Raw genomic sequence first — 26,668 nt, forward strand, 5'->3', positions numbered from 1 at the left:
GCTCGCTGGCGATGGGGGCGCGGTGGTGGGGCGGTGGCGTGGGGATCAAAAAAAGCTTCATGCGGGGGGAGGGGGGTAAAGGGCTGGTCGGGGCGGCGGTGGACCGGTGGTGGGGAGTTGTTTCGGGGCGGCGAGGCAGCGGTGGACCAGCGGTGGGGAGTTGTTTCGGGGCGCTGGGGCGGCGACAGACCGGCGGTGGGGAGTTGTTTCGGGTTGGCGAGGCCGGTGGTGGCTGGTGGCTCAGGGGGGTGCATGTTGAAGATGAACTGCAGGCCCTCACTAAACTACATGTCAAGTGACTCTCTACTATCATTGCATTCATTTTTGATAGTAACATTAAGATTCGACAGTAAATTTCAGTTTTGACAGTTAAGTTCTGAGTCAATAGTTTTTACCTCATCTGTTGTAGTCACGTGGTTTTTGGTGATGTGAATTTTACATCTATTTTACATCATCTATTGGAGATGCTATTAGAATCCCTCTTGAGCAGTTAGTAAGGCAACTCCAGTGCCCAAAGGGCTGGTACTACCACGGCAAACCCCAACTCCACCAGTTAGTACGCGAATTCCTGTGGAGAAAGCACAACCAGCCAGTCGTAGTTTAGCATCTATCGCATTTGATGTTGTTAAGTCCTATGTGCATATCTTCCCATCTTTGAAATATTATACTGAAGATGAAGGAAAATGCCAGTTGCAGGTGTTTGTCCAGGAGTTATGTGTAAGTGATGTTATTCATGGCAATTACTTTGCTTTGTCCCATACATTCTACCTCCATGATGGTTATAATACAGCAAATTTTCCCATTTTCCTCTGTAGAGAAGGACCGATTTGGAAACTCAGGATGAGGTAACCTGTGCTAATACCTCTGCTATCTTCAAGAATGCTTGGTGGCAGTATCAGAATCACCTGAAGAAAATGCACCTCACTGGCAAAGAAACTCATCAAATTCCCTTACGTTCTCCTAAGACACATTTACTGGAAGATGACTGGGAACGCCTTGTTCTGTACTGGTCCCGAACCAAGAATGTGGTAAGGTCTATGAGCTCATTTTTTAAGTACTGTATTCTTGTGTCTTACTGTACTCTTTTGATGTAGAACAAGTGCTTAAACCTGAAGAACAACTGCTCTAATTTGAGTTTCCATTGCTATCATACATACTGCTTTCCTCTTGTATCACTGTATTTACTCATACAAACTTATTTTTAAATTGAAGGATCCAATCAAAACTCCAATGGCATAGTAGGTATGTTCATGCATGTTTCTTTAATAGGTTTGCTCTTATCAATAGCTTTGCTGATTTCAATTTCAATTCAGTTGACTTCTCATATCATGCACATTACTAGCATCACAATAGAGCCAATAGTGTTGTTGTACATGTAGACCCGCCGTACCCATCTGAAATCTTGTCGTGCTGTGTAGTTTCCCACGCTTTTGTATTCTTTCACTGCTGCTTTGTCTTGAACTGATATGATTTGAACCGTGTCTCTATTTTGATTTGGCAAGACAATGCAGTGACCATAGGACATAGATATATGTTTGTTTGATGATTTTATTATGTACTAGTACTTGGCAATAGAAGACTTAGTAGTTTAATCATGTCCACCTTACTAATGAACTGGTTCACCGAAATGAGTTTCATATACTAGTACATGCTAGACCTGTTATGTGTATTCTTGTTTCTTCTTTTAGAATGTTGACCGAATATTAGGAAGAGTGTCGTATTAAGAAATGGTAAAGGAATTAATGCAGACAAGGTTCTGGATAGTGAGATATCCTTGTTGGTCTCCAACAAAGCTGATAAAACAGCTAAGGAAGACTATCTTGAAGACAGTAAGACAACCCCAAAGTCCTGTCAAGCTACTGGCCACTACCGCTTGCACAAGCTATTCAAACTCACTGTTTGAATCAGTTCGGTTTCTTGAGTCTCAAGTACAAGCTGAAAGACATCGATCTGCTGTGCTGCGACAAGAAGCGGAAGGACTGCGGAAGTCCTTGGAGCATTCGGATGCATACTTTGTGGTGCAACAGCCAGCATTGGAGGATTTTAGCGCCAAACAGGACAAAGCTAATAAGATTCTAAACTTATTGCCAGCATGGTGGATTCCCAGGGTAATGTTTCTTGAGCTCTTCTGAAGGTGTTTCAGTTATGCTTTGGTTTTGCTGCCGCGTTTATTTGCACTGGTGGCAAATTTTGACGGCCAGTGTATGTAATATGCTGCTTTGTTCCCTATATTTGCACTAGTGGTGAACTTTGATGCCCAGTGGATGTAATATGTGTAATAGCTGTAATAGGCTAGCGTTAGTTGCTTGCTCATTTATTTCCTTATTGTCTTGTTTAGTTGTCTGCTTGTAGTCACTGCAGTTCTTTTTCTCTGTTTTTCTAGTGGCCACAATAACCTATTTTTTGTAACTAGACCACAATAATCATGGAAACACATGGACTATTGTAACCATGGGCCTCCTGCGGGCCGTAGGATCCATGGGCCTTCTACGGGCCATAGGATCCATGGACTTTCTACGGGCCTTATGATCCATGGCCCGTCTATTGGCCATAGGGTCCATTGGTCTTCTATGGGCCGTAGGATCCATGGGCCTTCTACAGGGCGTATAATCATTTTGCCAAACATGGGTCGTACTATTCATGGACCATAATGGGCCGTTAATAGGCCATATTTGATAACGCTATGAAAACAACCGAACGTGTTAACGGGCCACAAACGGGCCCAATGTAAACACGGGCTGAATTTGGCCGACAAACGAAATAGGCCAGTAACGGACCATAACTAACCGAATTCTAGAAATGAGCCCAAGAATAAATGGGCCCTTAGAAGGCCGAAAGTTAACATGGGCTGGAAACGGCCGATGGAATAATGGGCCGTTAATGGGTATAAAATGATACATTGTACATTATGGGCCAGTTTCATCTCGGGCCTTTATTGGGCCCAGAGTTACGAAGGGCCTCATATGGGCCGAAAGACATCATGGGTCATACATGGGCCCGAAGTAACAACGGGCTGGAATCATATTGGATGGCCCAGATGAAGCTACTGGGCTTAATTCCGATAGGTCGTAATGGGCCGGGAGTTAGCGGGTCGTAAATGGGCGATATATGAACATGCCGTTAACAGGCTTTCCCTGGGCCGACCTGTTACCTTTTGACCAAGTCAAACGGGCTGGCCTTTTCACCGGAATGGGCCTCTGTTGGGCCTGCCACATGTTGACGTATCATAGGCGCTTCCTGTCCAATGAGTGGATGACATCTGTCCCACCGGTGGGCCAACACATGTTTCCTCTAGCCAATGAGAATTTTACACGTGGAAAATCCCCATTGGTCTGGGCTGTTAACGGGTTATCGGATCCAAAACCGTCCCCGATAGCTTAACAGGGACCTGTTACGGTGGATGCCATGTGTCGGTCACCCTTGATAAAAACACTTCTATGACGCGCGATTTATCGTCCTAGAAGTGGACACTTCCGTGATGATAATTCTGGTAATGTCATGGAACACTTCTACGACAACACGGGTATGACTATCTTTATTCTGTCATAAAATTGTCATGGATGTACATGCATGAAACAAAACATGACCTACTGTGACAAACACGTATCATGATGGAAGTGTCTTTTTTTGTAGTGAACCACGCCAGCCTCTGCACCTTGTAGGGGGAAGGCACCATCGAAATACATGATCCATTCTTGAGTGCTTCCTTGCCGGGGATAACTGTCTCCAGTACCTCTTCATGAGGTGTTGGCATCCATTCTGCAATAAACTCTGCCAATGCCATGCTCTGAATTGTCGGTGTGCTCTCGAACTTCGGGCCAAAGCTAGATAACTCCAATGCCCACTCCACTATTCTGTAGGTAGCCTCAGGGTTTCGGGGTATCCTTTGTAAAGGGAAGCTGGTGAAAACCATGATCTCGTGGGCTTGGAAGTAGTGGCACAGTTTCCCTGAGGCCATGAATAGGCAAAAAATCAATTTTAGCACGCCAGAATACCTGGATCTAGCCCCCTGTAATAGGGAGCTGACGAAGTATACTCGGTGCTGCACCACTCTCTTCCTTGTCGCAGCCTTGAGGTTGCCTCTTGTGTTGTGCCCTTCTTTTGTTCTGATCCACTTCTGGCCTTGCCGGGCTATGCTCACGCTCTCCCCCCGAAGGGGCACTAGTCGAGGTTGCTGCCTCTTCCACTTCCCACTACGCCACTATTGCTGCACTAACCACTTGATTAGTTGCTGCCAAGTATAGCAGCAACGACTCATGTGGTTTGGGAGAAACCCAAGTGGGCACAGAGGACAAGTAGGTCTTCAAATCTTGCAGTGTCGCGTCTGCTTTCGGAGTCCACTTCATGGGCCCTGCCTTCTTCAATATTTTGAAGAATGGCAAGGCGCGCTCAGCAAAATTGTAGATGAACCTACTAAGCACGGCAACACACCCTGTCAAATGCCTCACATACTTCACTGTCTTGGGTGCCTCAATCTGCTCGATAGCCTTGATCTTATCAGGGTTGCCCTCTGTCACGCGATGGGACACAAAGAATCCAAGTAGCTTGTCGAAGGGAACGCCACACACACACTTCTCCAGGTTTACCTTCAAGTTCATCTTGAGCAGATTAGCAAATGTCTCTTCCATGTCCTGGATGAGGGTCGATTTGTCATTGGTCATGACCACAATATCATCCATATAAGCTTCAATGTCCTGGTGTAACTATGATTCAAAACCAATATGTACTGCTCTTGCAAAAGTGGACCCTAGACTCTTCAACCCGAAAGGCATGAGTAGGAAGCAGTATGTGCCACATGGTGTGTTGAATGAGGTCATCTCTTCGTATTCCTTGGATATAAAGACTTGATGATATCCAGAGTATGCATCTAGGAATGAGAGCAAATCACACCCGGAAGTGGAATTCACAATCTGGTCGATGTGCGGCAAGGGAAATGGGTCCTTTGGGCAGGCCTTGTAAAGATCTATTAAATCTATGTCGAGCCTCCATTTTCCAATAGCGTTGTTTACGATCACTGGGTTTGCTAACCACGTTGGATGTCGTACTCCTCTGACCAAACCAGCTGCCTCAAGCATCTCGATCTCCTTGGCATTGAACTGTTGCCGCTCCAAGGCTTTCTTTCGGACCTTCTGCTTGACGGTTCGGCCATGTGGGCAGACAGCAAGGCGGTGCTCGATTACCTCCCTGGGAACACCGGGGATGTCAGATGGTTGCCAGGAAAACACATCAACATTTGCCCGCGGGAAGGCAACAAGCGCACTCCTATTTGTCATCAAGGGTGGCACTGATAGTGAAAGTACCATCATCGCCAGCCAGCCCTGCCAGGACCTTTTTCACATGGGGTGCAGTAGCCTTGGATTTCTTGCTATTGGAACTCTCCGACAAGTCATCAGTGAGCGCAGCACACTCCGAAGAGGTACACTTCCCAGATTCCTTGCTGGCGTCCCTACTAGCCTTCTTCTTTCCTTTGCTTTCCTTGGCGGGACCTGCGGCTTCAGCGGCACTGCCATGACTGCGTCTCGATACATCTTATCCACGCAAATAATTGTGTCCTTCTCGTCTGATGGAATGGAAATGACGCCCATCGGCCATGGCATCTTCAAGGTGTTGTAGGCACAGTGGGATGCTGCCATGAATTTGGCCAGAGCTGGGCATCCAAGGATTCCGTTGTACGGTAGGGGGAGGTCAACCACATCAAACACAACCTTCTCAATCCGGTAGTTCAACTCTCCCCCAAATATCACTGGCAACGTGATTTTTCCCTTAGGATGACTCCTGCCTAGGCTGATTCATTGAAACATGCCCGTGACCTTGAGCTCTTCCTCTGCTATCTGAAGTTTGTTGATGACCTTTGGGCATGAGATTCAACCCGGCCCTGATGTCAACCAACATCTTTGTGACTTTGAGGTTGTGGATCGTTGGTGAGACCAACAACGGCAAGCACCCTACCTCAGTGGTGCGGTCAGGATGGTCCTCTTCGTCAAAGATGATGGGCGTGCGTGACCACTGGAGCGGCTTCCGGTATTATGCCACTGGCTCCACGACATTGACCTCACACACCCACCGTTTATGTTGGCGGTGAGAGGAGTGCAGAGATACACCCCCGTCAATGCACAGGGCGTCGGTGGCCTTTTGGAATTCATGCTCGCCGGTTTCCTCTTCATCCCCTCCATCACTATCATCATTGCAATCCTCCTTCCCTCGGCCCCTGGCAGGTTTTCCTAGGTTCCAAGGAGCCTTGCTAGGGTGACTTGCTTCACCGCCTCGGCCCTTCCGGCCAGTGCCATTCTGACCTTTCTCCTTATCACGCTTCTCATACTCAGCCCTCTGCTTCTTGACGAGCTATTTAACTTGATGGCACTCCTGGAGATGGTGACCCTTGGTCCGATGAATCTTGCAGTATGGCCCATCACCTTTCCCAGCCTTCTCAGCAGCAGCCTCTCGGTAATCACTGCATGCGGCAAACTCCTTGTCGAGAGCTTCGTCCTTGGCCTTCTTGTCGATACTAGGCGTGCCCGATACCCCAACGGTCATTACTGCCTTATCCTTGCGACTCTTGTTGTGGTTCTTATTCTTCTTCTGACTGGTAGCTTCATCGTCATCCTCTCAGTCGATGTCAACGCCATCTTCTTCTCCATGGAATTTCCTCCCCTCCTCCACCCGAGCACACTTTTCCACCAAGGTGTAAAGCTCCTTGATAGTCTTGGGCAACCGAACGTTCATCTTGGAACGTATCCGACGGTTGCGCTTGTTGGACTAAAATGTAGCTATTATAGCTGTCGGGTGGATACCTGGAATATTTATATGGACTCGGCTAAACCACTGCATGTACTTCTGCAGGTTTTCTCCTTCCTTCTGTGGGAGAAGCTGCAAATTGCTAGGCAATCCTGGTTCTTGGTGGCGGCCTATGAAGGTGCCAACAAACTCATGGCACAGGTCAGCCCAAGCCGAGATGGAGTTCTCTGGCAGGTGCATCTGCCAAGACCTAACATTCTATTTAAGTGCCAAAGGGAAGTAGTTGGCAAAAACCTTCTCATATCTGCCCCCGGTAGCCGGAATGGTGATGGTGTAGATGCTCAAGAACTCTGCCGGGTTCAGTCTTCCATCATACTACTCTGGTATCTCTGGCTTGAACGTGCGACCGGATGGCCAACGGACTTGCGGCAACTCACTTGTGAAGGCAGGGCGCCCAGCCTTTAAGAGTAGGTACCCACCTTCGCCGTGCATGGGCTCATCGACGTAGGGGCCTTCGCACAGCCCCCGTGCTGGTTACCGTAGCGGGGATTGCACCATAGGGGTGGCCCCTTCCGCAGGGCCAACTCGTTGTGAGCCCCAGCCTCGGCAAAGCCAATAAGACTCTGAATGGTGGCTCTTCACTCATCCATATGATCGACTGCTGACAGGAATCTCAGTAGTAGCTGGGCCCGCACCATGGCCTCTGAAGTGGTACTTGGCATCAGCGATGATAATGTGGACTACAGCGTCGCCCGGCTCCTGATGGTGCCGGCAGTTGCTGCACCGGGCTCCTGTCACCGGGAGCCGGTCGCTTGGATGGCGTGTTGACAAGGTGGTGGCACGTTTGGACCAATGACCCCATTCGGATCATTGGCTGGGCCAGTTTGCTCCGAGGGCGGTGCATGTCTTGCAACCGCGCCCGCGACGGGGGCGGACGGAGGATTGTGAGTCGCCTCAGGGAGAACGTCACCATCAAGACTATGTCCCTTGGTTAGGCAGGGAGCGATAGAAGGAATAATCTCTCTACCCGTACCTCGTGGAGCGTGGTAATTGGGATGTTGTTGGTGTTGTCCTTCTTCGGTGCCTCCCGCTCCTGCGTCGGCCACGGAGGAGGTGGTGACAGTGCTGCCTGTGCCGACCATGTCTCCCACAGCGTGCACATCCTCATGCATCCCCGCATTCCCTGCGGCATCGACGGTCGTAGGCGATGGGGCCTTTGAGGTGGAGGGGTGAGCTGCGGCACCAGGCCTCTTCTTGGGCTCCATAGTTGATGGAGTAGTTGATGATGAAAATGGCGACAAAGTTGATGCGCTGCTTACGCTCTCGGGTTCGCGCAAGTGATCCCCCTACCTGGCGCGCCAAAGATTTCATGGGAAACCACGGCCACATATGGGGTCACGAGCCCCTTTTGGTTCGGCGGGGGGATGGGCACGTTGCACAAAGAGTGGAGAAGCGTAACACATCAAGGCATAGATCACACGGGTAGTTTTACCCAGGTTCGGGCCACCGCGAGGCGTAAAACCCTAGTCCTGCTTTATTTAGTTGATGGTGGAAATGGTTGAGAACATGGCGCTCTTGCCCCACAGGGTTGCCTCGGGGCGAGAGTGGCTACGCGCCTATGAATGTGTAAGGGTCCGAATCCTTTCTACGGTTGCCATGGGCCTCCTTTTATAGATGAAGGTGTCACCACAGTGGCAAATCAGTCATTACATGCTGATTAGATAGAAAATAGTGCTATCATACCTAACTCTACATGCGGACGGAGCGCATTAAATGCACCGCTCAACGTTTCATCATAGTGTTCCTGGCAAGCCTTGTCGGGCTGTTTTGCCAGCTTCACGTTTGCTTGCTTGACACGTCTCAGGACGGGTATCATTTGGAGGTATTTCTTGTAGGAAGTGGTTGCCATGTGGCAAGAAGCAGCCACTAAGTCACTTAGGGGCCTTGACACCGCACTGATTGATGACTTGTGTCACAGTGAGGTGGTGTGGTGGAGTGATTTTGCCTCCGCAAGCCCTGGCAGGCCTGTCGGGATGACCTGGAGGCTTGCTTCCAAGGTAACCCCAACCTTGCCATGCTCGCCTGCCTTCCTGGCAAGGGAGGTTCATTCCTTAGTAATGTCCTACTTCTCTGGCTAATCTTGGTCTTCTTGATCTCAACTTTTGGTCCTTCAAAGGACGGATCTCTTCTGCTCGGTCTGATCTTGGGTGCGGTAATCTTGTCCTCAGCCATGTGCACAGTCTGGGCAACGGACCCCAGGGTTTGTTGCACCGACACCTGCGCCTGCCCTCGGCATGTCCTCCATCACCAAGAAGAAGCACCTCGGTGCCGCGCTCCCACTGACGTTGAGTGATGACAACGAGTGGAAGGAGACCTACCTCCTTGTGGGCTCCGCTGAGCGGGGGACCTTGTGTCAGGACCCCGATTCCAAGTCACATGGATCTAGCCGGTAACACCTCATATCACTTTGCGGCCTCACGCACGGTATCCCACGGGTATCGCCTTACCATGGCCCGGGAACGTTTGCGCCTTTTGGCTCACGTATATGATAGTGTCGCTAGCATCCATATGACAGAGAACCCGGGCCGACATGGCTAGTTGTGAACCCAACGCAGCACAGACCTATGGAGACAGGCATACATGAATCACATCGAGCATGTCAGTCATCAGCGAGTGATTCCGGGCTGTAGCACTGGGCTAACAGGACTCCGGGGAACCCGGGCTGTAGCAGGCTAGGCAGCACTCCGGATGTCACCGCGTGACGTTTCTCCAAAGGGACAGACATAGGAACGACGTGAAACACATGCCGGCCAGTCAAGTGTCCTGAGTAGTAGTGTTGGGCTAGCAAGACTCCGGTGAATCGGGCTGTAGCAGACTACTATGGCTCGAGGAACACTAAACGACATTTCCCCATAAGAAAGGCTTCCAAGGATAAACAACTAGATTGTCGGATCCCACTCATACCAAGCATTTCAATCATACATACAATATGCCCGATATGAGTACATACAACATGGCATCACGAAAAACTCTACAACTCAAGTACTTTATTTAAAGGCTCTAGAGAGCCATACATAACATGTTCATACAGATAGGGGTCACATGACCCGACACTCAAGTCATACAATCATACAAGCACATGCGGAAGCAACTAGTCTGAGTACAAACACTAGAAAGAAAGAAGGCGTCTCGAAGCCTGTCTATCTACATAGGGCCCTCCATGGCCAGGATCACCACCTGGGTGGCTAGTCACTCGTCGATGTCAACGTCTACGTAGAACCCATCGGAGGGGGCGGTGTTGTCGTCTGAAAACAGTAATTAAACAAACATGAGTACAAAGGTACTCAGCAAGTCTTACAACAGAACCTACTATACATGCTCATTCTCAAGAAGGTGGTGGGGCTATTGCAGCAAGCCAGCTTTGACTCTTGGCTAAGCTATCCTACGGAACTCCACTAGTAAAATAGTTTTCGCACACGAGTCCACTACTCACCAACACAATACTCCACCGGGGATCCTCTCTCGTCATCCTATGAGAGGGCCATCCTCGGTACTCACACTTATCTTGAGTCTTTTAGTAGTAACCATTCACTTGTCTATGAACTGTATAGGCAACCAAGTAGTCCTTTACTGCGGACGCGGCTATTCGTCACACATGTTTCCACCACTTAGCGTCTGCAAACGACATGTGCTTGGAAGACTTCAAGCGAAAACCGACGTGGGTGTAGACCACGACCTGACTAACCTCACAAGTCTCTAGTCCAGGTTTATCACCTATTCAGGTTCCATCCGCAAGGAAATAAGGCCGGGGTGTCCTCAACGGCCCCAAACGATGTGTACAGAGTCCCGAGACGCCAAATGGGCGCCCGGCATACCCGGCCACAGTGTATCTACCGCATCATAGCCCACCCCTAGGGTCAGCGCTACGCACGGCCGCCAACACATAACCTACAAACACCAGAAACTAGTTGCAACTCCTGGACAGAGGGCGAGAGGGGTCAGTAAGTCGAGTGGGGCCATATTTCAGGGCCCAATGTGTGGTAGTAGCTGAATCTTAAATCACGCATACAGATCTCAATTCTTATGGACGGTCTCAATGAAACAACCCACCATGTACTCCTACATGGCCTCTCATCGATACCTTTACCAAAACATATTCAACAAATCCCTCACATTACCGACATAATCATATCGCTCTAGCCCATCACCTACATGAACCAGACCTGACACAACTCTAAGCATAGCAGGCATAGCAAGGTAGGAATCACATACATGGCTCAATCAACTCCTACACATGCTAGTGGGTTTCATCTAGTTACTGTGGCAATGACAGGTCATGCAGAGGATAAGGGTTCAACTACCGTAGCACACAGCAGTTTGAATCGCATTGTCTTAATGCAGTAAACAAGAGCAGAAACGAGAACATGGGTTTGTATCGGAATGATCAATGGGTTGCTTGCCTGTTGTAGAGGTAGTACGGTACTGCCCTTCAGACGGATACTCGGGGTTATCCTCGTAGGCAGAACCTACCGCGAAAGTCACACCGAACATAATCAACACATGGCAATATGCAACAATATGATGCATGCTATGACATGGCAATATGAAAGTGTCTTGGCCTAATGCAAGCTAAAACAGAAGGGGATGAACTCATTTGAATCAAATATTCAAATATTAGCTCATTAAACATGGCCTTACTAGTGCATTACCTTATTCTGCTTAAACAGCAAGGTTAACTTGTTTTGTCATGCATGAAACCATTACAGATGGATAGATTGAATTTTTCTGATCATTTTTCATATATAAATCTTTGCATTTGGAGCTATGGTTGATTTTCTATGATTTTTTAGAAGTTTTGACTATTTTCTGGAATTTCCTATTAAAGAAAAATTCCAGTAATTGAATTAATGCGTCAGCATGACATAGGTGTGACGTCAGCGGTCAACTGGGTTGGCCAGGTCAAACCTGACTGGTGGGCCCTCTCTGTCAGTGACTCAGCAAATTAACAGAGTTAAATAAACTCTAATTAACTGTCGGTGGGGCCTGGGCCCACATGTCAGTGACTAAACTAATTAAATTTAGTTAAGACTAATCCTAAACTAATTAGCAGACCGGCCCCACCTGTCATAGACTCAGGGGGGTCTACCTGGGCCCACACGGGGGTCAAACAGGGTCAACTCGCCGGCGGCTTGACGCCGGCGACGTCAGACGCGGCGGAGGGGCTCGGGTTTGCGTCTCCAGCGACCAAATCGACGGTAGAGAGCAGCTAAGTGACGCGGGGAGCGAGCCGCGTCATTTGGTGGAGGAAGTGGGGCTCGGGGAGGCCGGAAACGACGCCGGCGACGACCTTGGCGGTCGCCGGAGTTCGGGCGAGGATGAAACCGAGGCTACGGGGCACGGCATGGCGCGGGGAGTGGTGCGTTAGGCTCCTGGGAGTGCGTGGAGGACGAAGGCGTGCTCGGTGGCGTCCCAATGTGGCTATGGCCATGATGGCGACATGCGGTGGCGACGGCGAGCTTCGGCTTTGATGGCAGAGGGGGTTAGAGGACGCGGACGAGCGCGGGGAGAGGGGGAAACGATGGCGGAGCTCACAGCGGTTGCAGGGGAGCGAACGGCGAGCTCGGGGAAGGGCTGGAGCGAGCGGGGCGGCGAAGGGGATCTCCGGTGGACGGAGTTGTGAACGAGCTCGGTGCAGCGTCTCCGAGGCGAGCGAGCGCACGGGGCTCGGCCTACTTGATGTAGTCGATGACGGCGGAGCTTCTTGGCATGTCGGGGCAGCGAATGGACGGCGGTGGCTGTGGTGAAGCTTGTCGGTGGTGACGGCTGCGCTCGGCAGGAGGGTGGAGAGAGAGCCAGAGAGGGAGAGAGGCCACGGGGAGAGTGGGAAGAAGGAGAGGGAGACGTGGGGGTCGGGGTGGCACTCGTGGATGCCTCCAGGGCGTCGGCGGAAGCAGGAGGTGGCCGGCATGTGGCCGCGGGCGCCGGCCACGCGCTCCTCGTCCTCCTGGCGAGAGGAGGGGGACGACTGGCAAGCGCCAGTCGGCTGGGCCGAGCCAGGTGGGCTGGTGGGCTGCGCCTGGTAAGTTTCTCTCTCTCTCTTTTTTCTGATTTGTTTTCTTTTTCTATTTTTCTGCAACTGTTGGGCTTTATTAAAAATACCTAGACATCTTTAAAAATCCTGAAAATAATTAGGGGCTCTGTTTAGATTATTCCCAACAGCCCGCACTTATTTCCAGAATTATTTGAGCATTTAAATTATTTTATAGCATTTAAATGCCCAAATTCAAATACTTATGATTTAATTCAGAGAATCCAGAATGTCCTAGAAAAGAGTGCACCATTTTTGCCAGGGGTTTTAGCCCAATCCAGAAATGATGAACATTTTGTGAAGGGCATTTTGGGTTCATTGAAAATAATTTTATTAAACCCTAGTTGTTTCTAGGGTGGTGCTGGGGTTTCTGTCTTCCCCATTTCAAATTTAAGGGAATTTAAACATGGTGCACACTCTAATGCTTGAACTAGCTAGGGTGTGACAACTCACCCCCACTCAAAAGAATCTCGTCCCGAGATTTAGGATCCTCCGGGAAGAAGGTGGGGTACTCGAGTCGAAGACGATCCTCCCTTTCCCAAGTGGCTTCTTTCTCGGAATGGTGTGACCATTGAACCTTGAGAAACTTGATATTACGACGTCGAGTGGTACGCTCGGCTTGATCAAGGATACGAATGGGATATTCCCGATATGAGAGGTTATCTTGTAGATCAAGCATTTCGTGGTCCACTCCACAGATAGGATCCGCGAAGCAACTCCTGAGTTGAGAGACGTGAAAGACATCGTGAACTCTGGAAAGATGCGAAGGTAGTTCCAATTGGTAGGCAACTTCTCCTCGTTTGGCAAGAATGCGAAAAGGTCCAATGTAACGAGGAGCCAATTTGCCTTTGATACCGAAACGATGGGTTCCCTTTAACGGAGTAACCGGAAGGTAAGCCTTCTCGCCGACTTCATAAGTCATAGGCTTATGTTTATGATCATAATGACTCTTTTGATGAGATTGGGCTGTTTTCAATTTCTCACGAATAACGCGAACCTGTTCTTCTGCTTCCTGAATCATATCCGGGCCAAAGAGTTGTCTTTCCCCGGTTTCTGACCAGTTAAGAGGCGTTCGACATTTTCGTCCATAGAGAACTTCGAAAGGAGCCTTGCCCAAGCTAGCTTGATAACTATTGTTGTAAGTAAACTCCGCGAATGGAAGGCATTTCTCCCAACCCATTCCGAATGAGATGATAGAGTCTTGGAGCATGTCTTCCAGAATTTGATTGACCCATTCTACTTGACCACTTGATTGAGGATGGAAGGCGGTGCTAAAAGAGAGACGAGTTCCCATAGCATTTTGGAAACTTTCCCAAAATCGAGAGGTGAAGAGACTCCAACGGTCTGAGTTAATTTCCAATGGAACACCATGAAGAGACACTATTTGGGAGATGTATAAATCGGCTAGCTGGCTAGCGGTGATACTCTCACGAACAGGTAGAAAGTGGGCTACTTCCGAAAGTCGGTCGATCACGACGAAGATGGCATTATTCCCTCTCTTAGTCCTGGGAAACCCAGTGATGAAATCCATACTGATTTTATCCCATTTCCACTCAGGAATAGCCAAAGGTTGAAGGGTGCCAGCAGGCCGTTGATGCTCTGCTTTAACACGACGACAAACGTTGCAATTAGCAATGTATTGAGCGATTTCTCTTTTCATCCTAGTCCACCAAAACCTCTGGCGTAGGTCTTGATACATTTTAGTACTACCGGGATGAATGGTGAGAGGGGATTCATGAGCTTCCTTAAGGATCAACTGGCGTAGATGTTGTTTCTTGGGAACCACCAAACGGTTCTCGAAGAAAATAGCACCCCGCTTATCCATGGAAAAACATTTAGCAACTCCGCTAGCAATGTTTTCCTTAATCCGGGATATGCCCTTATCACGCTTCTGGGCAGCTATGATTTGATCCATAAGGGTAGGCTTCGCCACCAGGGTGGATAGAAAACCTCGAGGAACAATATGAAGATTAAGCTTACGAAATTCCTCATGGAGAAGTGGTTGACTTTGTTGTAACATCAGGTTGTTACAATAGGACTTACGACTTAGTGCATTAGCCATGACATTGGCTTTGCCCGGGGTGTAAGTTATTCCTAAGTCGTAATCTGAGATCAACTCGACCCAACATCTTTGCCTGAGATTCAAATCTGGTTGGGTGAAGATATATTTCAAACTTTGGTGATCGGTGAAGATCTCGCAATGATTACCGAGGAGGTAATGTCGCCATGTTTTAAGTGCATGGACTACAGCTGCAAGCTCTAGATCATGTGTGGGATAATTTTCCTCATGTGGATGTAATTGCCCTGAAGCATAGGCAATTACCTGACGACCTTGCGTGAGTATGCAACCTAGTCCTTGTCGCAAGGCGTCGCAATAGATAATAAAGTCCTTGGAGAAATCTGGTGGTACCAGTACGGGAGCAGATGTCAGGCGTCTTTTCAGTTCCTGAAAGCTGAACTCGCACTGTGGAGTCCACTTGAACTTTTTATCTTTCTTGAGGAGTTCAGTTAGAGGTTTAGCAACCTTGGAGAAATTCTCGACGAAGCGGTGGCAATAGCTCGCTAAGCCAAGGAAACTCCGAACTTTCTTGACCGTCTCAGGTGGAGTCCAATCAAGGACGGCTTGAACTCGCTTGGGATTGACAGCAATACCCTTACCAGAGATTACATGGCCTAGATAGGTCACTTCTGGCAACCAAAATTCACACTTGGAGAATTTGGCATAAAGGCGATGCTCTCGAAGTTTCATCAATACCAGCCTTAGATGTTCGGCATGTTCCTCTTCATTCTTGGAGTAGATGAGTATGTCATCGAGGTATACTACAACGAATTTATCCAAGTACTCCATGAAGACCGAGTTCATTGACCAGGAGAAGGTGGCTGGGGCATTGGTTAAACCGAAAGACATAACGGTGTACTCGTATTGGCCATAACAAGTAACAAAGGCCGTTTTGGGAATGTCCCCGTTTCTGATTTTGATTTGATGGTAGCCCAACCTCAAATCCATCTTGGAAAAGACTGAGGATCCAGCGAGCTGATCATACAGATCGTTGATCCTGGGAAGCGGATACTTGTTCTTGATGGTGACCAAGTTGACAGGTCGGTAATCTACAACCATTCAATCCGTTCCATCTTTTTTCTTGACGAAGAGGACGAGGCAAGCCTAAGGAGAGGAACTAGGATGGATGAAACCCTTTTTCAAGGAATCATCAAGTTGGTTCTTAAGCTCGGCTTGTTCTAAGGGTGCCATCTTGTAGGGTCTTCTAGAAATTGGAATGATTCCTGGAACAAGGTCTATCACAAACTCGACATCCCTGTCAGGTGGAACACCTGGCAGTTCTTCTGGAAAGACATCTGGAAAGTCTCAGACTATCGGAACATCTTCAAGGTCTGGAAGGGGGTTGGCATTTAGGGAGTAAAGCTGGCGCTTGGCCACTCGAGTTAAGACATTGACTGTCTTGCCCGATGGGTGAGTAAGTTGAACGGTTCTAGTGGCACAATCAATCTTAGCATAATGAGCTGACATCCAGTCCATACCCAAGATGATGTTTATGTCCGAGGACTTGAGAGCTATTAAGGATGCAAGGAAGACAAGTCTATCGACAAGAATTTCGTTCCCATGGCTTACTCTAGAAGTTTGCCATCTAGAGCCAGGGGTTTGAATTTCCATGGTAGGGGGCATGTCACAGAATGTCGTGTTATGCAATCGAGCATAGTTCTCGGATATGAATGAATGAGATGCTCCAGTATCGAAAAGAACAGATGCCGGATGGCAATTAACAAGGAGCGTACCAAGGACGACGATAGGATCCTCATGAGCCTCCTCGGCTGAAACATAGTTGACATGGCCACGGGCAGTGGTGACCGGCTTGGCGTAGAATGTCTTTCCCGTGGGCTTACCATGGCCAACGGACTTTCCAGTTTGATTGGGGTTGTTGTTCTGGGGACACTCTCGGCTATAGTGACCCGGCTCTCCACACTTGAAGCATGTCACCACATTGGGGCGTGGAGCAGCATTAGCAGCGGGGCCACCATAGGGCTTGGGCGGTGAAAACTGCTGGTTGGGACGAGGCGCCTCAAACGATGGCCTCGGGATGAACCTAGGTGGCAGTGCCGTGCTTGGGATCCACACCCGGCGCTTCTGAGCTCCAGAGCCGGATGAAGAGCCAAAATCACATGAGTGCTTGCGTAAAGAGTCATAATCAGTCTGGCCTGTCTCAGCACTGATGGCTTTATTGACCAACTTCTGAAAAGAGGTGCATTCGTGCAGACGAAGATCACGGTGAAGCTCAGGGATGAGTCCCCTGCGGAACCTTGCCTGCTTCTTAGCGTCGGTAGATACTTCTTCGGGAGCATAACGTGCCAGATTCCCAAATTCATGACTATATGCATCCACAGTCAGTCTTCCTTGGGTGAAATTGCAGGACTCCTCCCTCTTGCGATCCATGAGACCTTCCGGAATGTGATGCTCACGGAAAGCTTCACTGAATTCATCCCAAGTAGTGATTTGGCCAACTGGGCGCATAGCTTCAAAGTTTTCCCACCAGAGGCTAGCAGGGCCTTCGAGATGGTAGGCCGTGTAAGTAACCTTGTCGGCTTCGGCTACGTTGGCCGAACGTAGCTTGTGGGTGATGCCGCGAAGCTAGTCATCTGCATCGAGGGGCTCGACGGAATGGTTGAACTTTGGTGGGTACAGCTTGATAAAGTCATTGATTGACACCAAGTCATTTCGCTGATGGCGTGAAGTGTTCTGCTCAATCCGCTCTAGCAGGCAGTTAGTCTCACGCTTGTTTCTTTCCGCCTCCAGCATTACTTCGGTCAGAGAAGGTGGGTGAGGCAGATTTTCACCCCTAGCTGCACTAGCTTCCCCCTGCTCCGGGGCAGCAGGGTTGCTGTGGGTGTTGACCATCCTAGGAGAAAACAAGACAACAGTTTAGATAAGGATGGCTCAAACTTAGCAAGGAAGTGCAGAATGTAATGGATAACACGAAATGCAGAGATGTTCATCCATATGTCATGGTAATATAAAACTGCCATATATATACCAGCGGTCATACACATCATACATAGTTTAGTACAAGCCCAGGCTATAGTACAACTATGATGAAAGATGTTACATCTCATCGGAGGCATTCCAAGCTCCTATACATTATTTGTCTACACCTCCGGAATTGATTACACACAAAGTCATATTCCACAAGTCACGCAGGACAGTGGAGATACAACTATTACAATACTAGTGATACTACTACTAACTCAGACAGCTCCGTAGTAGTCCTCATATAAGTCACCTCCATAGCCTGGAAGTTCAACGTGATCATCCGGGAACAGACGGTCCTGAGGAGCTTGTGGACCAAAGGGGCTAGGATGAGGTCTTGGACCAACAAACGGTGGCCTGCAGGGACCACGGGGTGGGGTGATGGCTCCCACATCACGCCAATCCACCATGTCTGGCAGAGCAGATCTCACAGGATACAGATCCCTTGTATCCATACATACAGCTTGCACCACAGGTGCAAACCGAGTCAATGTGGCCCAATGATCAGCACGGGTATTGAAAAGCTCCAACCTCAAGGCCCGATTCTCTCGGTCCTTATCTTCGAGCATCTCGGCAGTGGTACGGGTTAATGACTCCTCCTGAGTGGAGTCAGCATAGATAGCCTGAAGATACCCTTGCGCTCCCGGAAGTGAGGCTGGCATGTAATGGAAGTCGGTGTTCCGAAGCAGGCCAGTCCGGACTCACATGATGGTCATCATGGAATAGGCAGCATCCTGCACAGCCATCTTAACAGTAACCGCGAGTCCATAGAAACAGTGAAGGGGCTCGGTAGATCCAGGATAAGAAGGAAATATCCTGACGGTGCAGAAATATTGGCTTTGATTAAAGTCTCAGAATTGCTCTTCAACGGTGTATTCGGGGTACCAACGGTAACCCGTCTCGATCATTACCCGGACTAACATAGCAGTATGACCGGGCACGTCGAGGCACCGGGTTAGGCGAACCACTTGGTTTTGAGCACGGTTGGCCATCTGAAAGCACAACCACAATGCAAAGACATTAGAATTTCTAGGGAAAATTGGACAGCATAACAACTGTAAATGCTCAGAAAAAGATTTGAGACATCCACAACAGTTTGCAATACCACTCAACAACATCATATCAAGGTTCTGATTCAATTAGCAACATACTAAAATAGTAGAAACTGAACTGGGGCTTGTAACAACAATCCTATAAGCTACTACGGATTAGTAACACGTGAACCTGATAGAAGAAGAGAGCCTAGTCCTTAACGCACGTTGAATGAGAAGAGAATGACTCAGATTAGAGGACATAACGTAAAGGAGTAAAAGTGCCTTACGTCCCTTCCACAATCAATTCCCCTACATATAACTAAAGCATTTCTAGACTCGACATCGACTAGTTTGGCTCAACGAACCTACAGGCAGTCCGGCTCTGATGCCAACGCTGTCAGGACCCCGATTCCAAGTCACATCGATCTAGCCGGTAACACCTCATATCAATTTGCGGCCTCACGCACGGTATCCCACGGGTGTCGCCTTACCATGGCCCGGGACCGTTTGCGCCTTTTGACTCACGTATATGATAGTGTCGCTAGCATCCATATGACAACGAACCTGGGCCGACATGGCTAGTCGTGAACCCAACGCGGCACAGACCTATGGAGACAGGCATACATGAATCACATCGAGCATGTGGGTCATCAGCGAGTGATTTCGGGTTGTAGCACTGGGCTAACAGGACTCCGGGGAACCCGGGCTGTAGCAGGCTAGGCAGGACTCCGGATGTCACCGCGTGACATTTCCCCGAAGGGACAGACATAGGAACGACGTGAAACACATGCCAACCAGTCATGTGTCCTGAGCAGTAGTGCTGGGCTAGCAGGACTCCGGTAAACCGGGCTGTAGCGGACTACTATGGCTCGAGGAACACCAGACTACATTTCCCCATAAGAAAGGCTGCCAAGGATAAACAACTAGATTGTCGGATCCCACTCATACCAAGCATTTCAATCATACATACAAAATGCCCGATATGAGTACATACAACATGGCATCACAACAAAACTCTACAACTGAAGTACTTTATTTAAAGGCTCCAGAGAGCCATACATAACATGTTCATACAGATAGGAGTCACATGACCTGACACTCAAGTCATACAATCATACAAGCACATGCGGAAGCAACTAGTCTGAGTACAGACACTAGAAAGAAAGAAGGCTTCTCGAAGCCTGTCTATCTACATAGGGCCCTCCATGGCCAGGATCACCACCTGGGTGGCTAGTCACTCGTCGATGTCAAGGTCTACGTAGAACCCATCGGAGGGGGCGGTGTTGTCGTCTGAAAACAGTAATTAAGCAAACATGAGTACAAAGGTACTCAGCAAGTCTTACAACAGAACCTACTATACATGCTCATTCTCAAGAAGGTGGTGGGGTTATTGCAGCAAGCCAGCTTTGACTCTTGGCTAAGCTATCCTACGGAACTCCACTAGTAAAATAGTTTTCGCACACGAGTCCACTACTCACCAACACAAAACTCCACCGGGGATCCTCTCTCGTCATCCTACGAGAGGGCCATCCTCGGTACTCACACTTATCTTGAGTCTTTTAGTAGTAACCATTAACTTGTCTATGAACTGTATAGGCAACCAAGTAGTCCTTTACCGCGGACACAGCTATTCGAATAGTTTTATACCCTACAGGGGTGTACTTCGTCTCACATGTTTCCACCACTTAGCGTCTGCACACGACAAGTGCTCGGCAGACTTCAAGCGAAAACCGACGTGGGTGTAGACCACGACCTGACTAACCTCACAAGTCTCTAGTCCAGGTTTATCACCTATTATTCAGGTTCCATCCGCAAGGAAATCCGGCCGGGGTGTCCTCAACGGCCCCAAACGATGTGTACAGAGTCCCAAGACACCAAATGGGCGCCCGGCATACCCGGCCACAGTGTATCTACCGCATCATAGCCCACCCCTAGGGTCAGCGCTATGCACGGCCGCCAACACATAACCTACAAACACCAGAAACTAGTTGCAACTCCTGGACAGAGGGCGAGAGGGGTCAATAAGTTGAGCGGGGTCATATTTCAGGGCCCAATGTGTGGTAGTAGCTGAATCTTAAAACACGCATACAGATATTAGTTCTTATGGACGGTCTCAATGAAACAACCCACCATGTACTCCTACATGGCCTCTCATCGATACCTTTACCAAAACATGTTCAACACATCCCTCACATTACCGACATAATCATATCACTCTAGCCCATCACCCAGATGAACCAGACTTGACACAACTCTAAGCATAGCCGGCATAGCATGGTAGGAATCACATACATGGCTCAATCAACTCCTACACATGCTAGTGGGTTTCATCTAGTTACTGTGGCAATGACAGGTCATGCAGAGGATAAGGGTTCAACTACCGTAGTACACACCAGTTTGAATCGCATTGTCTTAATGCAGTAAACAAGAGCCGAAGTGAGAACATGGGTTTGTATCGGAATGATCAATGGGTTGCTTGCCTGTTGTAGAGGTAGTAGGGTACTGCCCTTTAGACGGATACTCGGGCTTATCCTCAGAGGCAGAACCTACCACGAAAGTCACACCAAACATAATCAACACATGGCAATATGCAACAATATGATGCATGCTATGACATGCCAAGATGAAAGTGTCTTGGCCTAATGCAAGCTAAAACAGAAGGGGATGAACTCATTTGAATCAAAGATTCAAATATTAGCTCATTAAACATGGCCTTATTAGTGCATTACCTTATTCTGCTTAAACAGCAAGGTTAACTTGCTTTGTCATGCATGAAACTATTACAGATGGATAGATTGAATTTTTCTGATCATTTTTCATATATAAATCTTTGCATTTGGAGCTATGGTTGATTTTCTATGATTTTTTAGAAGTTTTGACTATTTTCTGGAATTTCCTATTAAAGAAAAATTCTAGTAATTGAATTAATGCGTTAGCATGACATAGGTGTGACGTCAGCGGTCAACTGGGTTGGCCAGGTCAATGTGGCTATGGCCATGATGGCGACATGCGGTGGCGGCGGCGAGCTTCGGCTTCGATGGCGGAGGGGGTTAGAGGACGCGGACGAGCGCGGGGAGAGGGGGAAACGATGGCAGAGCTCATAGCAGTTGCAAGGGAGCGAACGGCGAGCTCGGGGAAGGGCTGGAGCGAGCGGGGCGGTGAAGGGGATCTCCGGTGGACGGAGTTGAGAACGAGCTCCGTGCAGCGTCTCCGAGGCGAGCGAGCGCACGGGGCTCGGCCTACTTGATGTAGTCGATGACGGTGGAGCTTCTTGGCATGTCGGGGCAGCGAATGGACGGCGATGGCTGCGGTGAAGCTTGTCGGCGGCGACGGCTGCGCTCGGAAGGAGGGTGGGGAGAGAGCCAGAGAGGGAGAGAGGCCACGGGGAGAGTGGGAAGAAGGAGAGGGAGACGTGGGGGTCGGTGTGGCACTCGTGGACGCCTCCAGGGCGTCGGCGGAAGCAGGAGGTGGCCGGCGTGTGGCCGCGGGCGCTGGCCACGCGCTCCTCGTCCTCCTGGCGAGAGGAGGGGGATGACTGGCAAGCGCCAGTCGGCTGGGCCGAGCCAGGTGGGCTGGTGGGCTGTGCCTGGTAAGTTTCTCTCTCTCTGTTTTTTTCTGATTTTTTTCTTTTTCTATTTTTCTACAACTATTGGGCTTTATTAAAAATACCTAGACATCTTTAAAAATCCTGAACATAATTAGGGGCTCTGTTTAGATTATTCCCAACAGCCCACACTTATTTCCAGAATTATTTGAGCATTTAAATTATTTTATCGCATTTAAATGCCCAAATTCAAATATTTATGATTTAATTCAGAGAATCCAGAATGTCCTAGAAAAGAGTGCACCATTTTTGCCACGAGTTTTAGCCCAATCCAGAAATGATCAACATTTTGTGAAGGGCATTTTGGGTTCATTGAAAATAATTTTAGTAAACCTTAGTTGTTTCCAGGGGGTGCTGGGGTTTCTGTCTTCCCCATTTCAAATTTAAGGGAATTTAAACATGATGCACACTCTAATGCTTGAACTAGCTAGGGTGTGACAACTTGGTACAGACACTCCACCCATTTTTCCTCCATTGCGTCTTCGCGGGGCTGGTCTCGCCCTTCTTCGGGTTCTTCACCGCAGTCCTCGACCACTACCAGGTCTAGGCACTACATCTTCAGCCCAACTACATCCTCCTCTTGCCCATCTTTGCCTTCTACTGCAAGGTATTGGTGGGCGTAAGGCCCTCCGTACGGTCCGCCGCCACTTCTTCTATCTTCGGATGCATGATCCAGCCCAGCGTTCCGGCTACGTCTCCTTCGCCATGGTCCACAAGGGCAACAGACTCATGAGGGCTGGGATGAAGGTGGAGAACTTCCGACTCAACTGGGTCTTCATGGACGCCAGAGGCCTACACGCACAGCTAGAGTTGCCGACCGAGCTGTGAAAGAAGCTTTATTGGTGGGGTCATGAGAAGTTCTCCGACCCCCGGGCGGTGCCAGTCCTGAGGAAGATGATGGCGGACATGGAGGCTGGGGCGCTGACAGGGGCCATGCTTGTCAAGGAGTTCCTGTTGCAGCGCCTGCTCTCGCTCCAAGCGCACACGCGCCCCGAGTGGGAGTTCAAGGGCGCAGAGGACGACATCCGACTGCGCTTAGGGAGCTTAATGGGCGAGGAGCTGGACAGGGCCATGAACACCCTGCTCGAGGGAGATCTAGGCAGCCTCCCAGTGGCCTACATCCCTCTATATTGCCGTGCCGACAAGGCAGCGCTGGTCGCCGCCATGCCCATCTTCAACAATTTGGAGCTCATGCCGCCCGAGCTTCCCAATTCCACAGTAATGGTGTCGTCTCACGATGACACTCAGGAAGATGGCGAGGGGGACTCAGAGGCGACTATAGACGATGTGGCGGAGATCTCTCGCCTATCTCAGAACGAGTTACTCTGCAGCCTCACCGACAACGACGATCCGCCGAGCCCCCGGTCTTCGGATCCCCGCGCTCCATCGGTGTCATCACGAGGTCCAGTGCACGCCCCAGGACCTGCGAAGGCCGGGTCTGGCGACCCAGAAGAAGGGTGGGGTGGCGCCTCCTCCTCAAGGTGGCACCTCTGCCTCACTAGTCATTGTCGCACTGAAGCCGACCGGCGTGCGCCCTACCGACCCCCAAGATGCGGCCAAGGCCGCACACAAGAAGATCGGAGGTGCCTCGACTCTGGCCAGGAAAAGGGCGTACATCGCCCCCGACGACTAAGTACCTTACCTTGTTTTCATTTGCCTCCTCTTGATACCGCGTCCACAATGCTCCCCTCCTAATGATCAGGGTGGGCGTCATGGTGAAGAAGAGGAAGGTGGACGCCAGGACTCCCGAGGCACCACTGCTCCCCAAAGCCGTGATGACCCTGGCGCGAGTCAAGGACGTCACTCCACACTCCCTTGCGATGGAGCAGGCCCCCAAGGTCATGGTGGTGGAGCAGGCTCCAGAGCCGTCCATCCCTATCGCGCCTGCGGGGGGTATGGGGGCTCCAAATTCCCAAGCTGTCGTCGCCGCTGCGGCGATGTCAGCCCACGCGCCGGCACCATCTCCTCCCTAGGCCCTCGTACTAGCCGACTGCAGACCCCTCGTCAAACCCGGTGCCCTAGAGGAAGCTTATGCCGCGCTTGATCAGCTCCGGGCCGACCTCCAAGATGCCAACAGGTGTTTTGTGAGGGAGCGCATGGGGCTGTTCTCAGGGTGGCTCCAGGCCAACATGTCCGCTAGGGCGGCCTGGAGACGGGCCGAGGCCGCCGCCGTGGAGAGCAAGAGGGAGACCAATGAAGCCGTTGGATCTCGCGACCCAGCACTAGCCGATGCAGCTTCCGCCAAGGAGCACTGCAATAAGGTGGATGCCTATCTGTAGGCTCTCTGCGAGGAGGAGGCCACCCGCACAAAACGACTTTAGCAGCAGGGGGAGGAGCTAAAGGCCCGTGAGGTGACACTTGCCGAGCGCGACGCTAAGCTAGCCCATGCAACCAAGGACCAAGCGACAGTGCAGGACCACCTGGGCAAGCTAAAGGAGGAGGTGGACAAGGCCCAGATATCCCATGCCCATCTTGTCTCTGATACGACGGCCTAGCTGGGGGTCAGGGAGAAGAACCTCGCCACTGCCTAGAAAACATGGGCCGTGGGATGCGAAGCCTTCGTATCCCTCGAGTTTAAGCCTCGCAAGGTGCTGCACTCCATGTACGGAGGGGGGTACGAGAAACCGCTGGCGACTCTAGAGGTTGGCCTTGCCAGGCTTCTGCCCAAGCTTGCAGAGGGGCTTGACGGCGTCGCTGCTATGATGGACTCCGCGGTGGAGCATGAGTTCTACGGCTCTTCACCTCGTCCGCAACGCGCGTCTTCAGCCACCTCCACCTCCGGGAACCAAGCTTCAACTTAAGCGCACTGATCGAGCCGGTGGCCCTTGAGTCTCGCACCGCTACCGCTGAAGTTGTGAAGAAGCAGGTGGAAGACCTATTGGGAAAGTTCCTCTGCGTCCTTGATTGTCAGATTCGGGGATCCGCGGACCCAAGAAAGGCTCAGGGGCATGTGCGAAGAACTCAATCTCCCCAACCTACCAACTCGATGCTCCCACGGCCTAGCTTGATGAATGGGAAAGGAAGGAGACATGGTAGTTTACCCAGGTTCGGGCCACTGTGATGCCCTCGATTCAATCATACACTGATCATACATGCAAATGTGTACACTCAAGATCAAGGACTCACGGGAAGATATCACAACACAACTCTAGACACAAATTAAAATAATACAAGCTTTATATTACAAGCTAGAGGCCTCGAGGGCTCGAATACATAAGCTCGAATACTCAAGGGTTGGCGGACGCAATAATATCTAAGTACAGACATAAGTGAAACAAGTTGCCATAAGATGGAGAGCAGAAATTGGGATATAGATCAAAAGAGGCGCATGCCTCCTGCCTGGGATCCTCCTAACTACTCCTGGTCATCGTCGGCCTGAACGTAGTAGTAGGCACCTCCGGTGTAGTAGGGGTCACCATCAATGGTGGCGTCTGGCTTCGAAGCTCCAACATCTGGTTGCGACATTTGACAAGAAAGGAAAATGGGGGAAAAGGGGGAGCAAAGCAACCCCGGGTACTCATCCAAAGTACTCGCAAGCAAGGAGCTACACTATATATGCATCAGTATCAATGAAATAGGTAGTATCTGTGGACTGGACTATAGAATGCCAGAATAAGAGGGGGATAGCTTGTCCAGTCAAAGACTACGCTTCTGGTAGCCTCCATCTTGAAGCATGTAGAAGAGATAGGTGGTAAGTTCACCAAGTAACAACATATAGCATAATCCCACCCGGCGATCCTCTCCTCATCGCCCTGTGAGGGTGCAACCACCGGGTTGTATCTGGCACTTGAAAGGTTTTTTTTATTAAGTATCCAGTTCTACTTGTCATAAGGTCGAAATACAACTCCGGGCCGTCCTTTTACCGAGGGACATGACTATTCGAATAGATAAATTTCCCTACAAGGGTGCACCACATTACCCAACATGCTCGATCCCTCTGTCCAGACACACTTTTGTGGGTCATGCCCGACCTCAGAAGATCAACATGTCACAGTCATAACTAGGCACAACAGAGAGGTCAGCACACCATGCTAAATCCTTAGCATGCAGGGGTCTGGGCCCATCTCCCATTGCACACATGCATGTTGCGTGGGCGGCTGGTGAGCAAACCTAGCAACCTCCATTACAAAGGAGGTTGCTTTACGCGGTCCAACCCGGCGTGCACCGCT

This window comes from Triticum dicoccoides, chromosome 4A (genome assembly GCF_002162155.2).
Source record: "Triticum dicoccoides isolate Atlit2015 ecotype Zavitan chromosome 4A, WEW_v2.0, whole genome shotgun sequence".
NCBI classification, from domain to species: domain Eukaryota; kingdom Viridiplantae; phylum Streptophyta; class Magnoliopsida; order Poales; family Poaceae; genus Triticum; species Triticum dicoccoides.